The sequence below is a fragment of the Priapulus caudatus genome, unplaced genomic scaffold (assembly GCF_000485595.1).
Source record: "Priapulus caudatus unplaced genomic scaffold, Priapulus_caudatus-5.0.1 Scaffold118, whole genome shotgun sequence".
Classification (NCBI taxonomy): Eukaryota; Metazoa; Priapulida; class Priapulimorpha; order Priapulimorphida; family Priapulidae; genus Priapulus; species Priapulus caudatus.
The window spans coordinates 103,617-105,988 of record NW_014577179.1 but is presented as its reverse complement, the minus strand read 5'-3'; the positions used below and the strand labels follow the sequence as shown (position 1 = coordinate 105,988).

The 2,372-nt window shown below is 53.1% G+C and overlaps 1 protein-coding gene across 1 annotated transcript in view; it reads left to right on the top strand.

Annotated features, from left to right (window-relative positions):
* LOC106805564 (sodium channel protein 60E-like) overlaps positions 1-2,372 on the top strand; it is a 54,760-nt gene that overhangs the window by 26,722 nt on the left and 25,666 nt on the right. The window lies entirely within an intron of this gene.

Here is a 2,372-nt window from a genome sequence, read left to right as displayed (position 1 = left end):
CACACACACACACACACACACACACCATCAAGCTTAAGTGGTTTCACTCTGCATGCAAACCAATCCGGGCGTGCTATACTATATGTATTATATCAGAAGTAGATAATAGGGAACCTATTATCTACTTCTGATTATATCAATATATTGACAAAATACATATAGTATAGCACGCCCAGATTGGATTGCATGCAGAGTGAAACAGCAGAGTGCATGCAGAGTGATGGTAGCCTTCATCGAAGGGTCATGGCATGACCTCACCGGTGACGACACTGCAATGTCATAGCATAACCTCACCGGTGACGACATTGCAAGGTCATAGCATGACCTCATCGCTGTCCTCATCGTGGGGGGCCGCAGCGTGACCTCACCGGTGACACATCACGTCATTGCGCGTCACCGCAGTCTCTCATAGCGTGACGCGCCGGCGGGCGGTGACACCGCGACACGACGCGACACGCGAGACAGAGCTTCACTAGTTGGCTCTCGTCTATTCATCGGCCACCATGAGCGTAGACTGCGGCGGATCGGCGGTGATGCTCCCGCCATTCTCGCGACAGATTACCGTCGGTAGCGGAAGCGCTGGCTCATTGGCTTTATTGCTAATGCTCGCTCGCTCGCGCACCGATACGCACCCCCGCGTGCGTACATACACGTACACGCATCCCTGCCGATCCAACCCCCTCCCTCCTCTCCGTCGGGGGCTTCCGCGCTAGCCGACAATGCGAGAGATTACGTGTGGTTTTTCGCTCGCTCGCGCACCGACACGCACCCACCTCCCTGCCGATCCAACCCCCCTCCCTGACGATCCAACCTCCTCCCTGCCGATCCAAACCCCCTCCCTCTCCGTCGGGGGGCTTCCGCGCTACAATGCGAAAGATCACGTGTGTTTTTCGCTCGCTCGCACAGCGAGAGGCACCCCTGCACGCACCCCTGCCGATCCAACCCCCTCCCTCACCTCCATCAGGGAACCCCTTCCCCCCATCGGGGAACCACCTCCCCTCCGTCGATGGCTTCCTCTAGTCGACAATGCGAGAGAATACGTGTGTTTTTTTTTCGCTAGCCGCGTACGGCAACGTTGAGCCCGTGGCCCGTCGCCCGTAATTACCACATGGCGTTGACTCACTCCGCTGATGCAGCATCGTGCCGTAAAATAGAAGCCGATGCCATGCGACTGAAGCCACGAGCGAAAGCCACGCGATCGTAAATGCGCGCGTATTGTTTGAGCTGGCCACAAAGGCAGTGGGACACAGAAATCGATCGATTTCGTGACATATTCCACGTAAAATGCCCTCCCGATGCTTGTATAGCTGTCAGCCTGATAGCCGTGATGGCTTCAACTATAACAGTCACATCCACTCTGCTTTGGCGAATTCCCCTCTCTGCCCTTCCACCCATCAGACATAGACACAGGAAGCCATGTAGGCAGCGCTGCCCCCCCCCCACCAAATACGTACGTATACTTGTGATAAACACGAGTTCCATCTGTTGCCTGGAACAGTTTCGTGCAAACAATGTACATCCGGTATTGCGCAGCGGACTCTGCGCGTCGTCGTGAAGTATTGATAATTTTTTTTCGCGCGTGGATTTTCGCGAAAATTATCGATAAACTACCGGCAGAGATATTTCTGACACGAAGCATTACATTTACGATGGCACAAGTGATATGATAACGAAGTTTCCGCTGAAGTATTATCACCAACATTTTATTCCTATCGATATAATAACCACGCGTAAAAAACCAGTAACCAAGCGTTTTCAATCGTGTGAAAAGCGGTTTCACGCGCCGTTAAATCGGAAGGATGTTGTAGGACTTATATCGTTACATTGGTAATGCACGCGGAACGATATTTATATAGCACTGCGTCGTTTTAAAATGCACGAAACTGTGTCACGCACCCACGCACGCACGCACGAACGCATGCACGCATGCACGCACGCCCGCATCCCCGTACGCATCCACGCACGCCTGCATCCACGCACGCACCCACGCACGCTGTCACGCACGCACGCCCTCACGCACGCGCGCATCCACACACACCCGCGTGCACGCACGCACACAATTTTGCGTCACATATATACGATAGGTCCATGTGAGCAACATTGTCACACGTAATATATGTACGAAGCGGAAGACCGTCTAAAGGGGACACGGGTCCAACTGTACTGTCCTACATGGGTTACATGCGAACAATCTTTATATCCCTACGATCACTACATCAGCTTATCACTCGATGCAATTGATTGATAAAATCAGCGTTGCATTTTCTCATTTAGACTCGTGGTAATCTCCATCGGGTTCTCCTGCAACTCACACACACACACACACACACACACACACACGCACGCACGCACGCACGCACGCACACGCACAC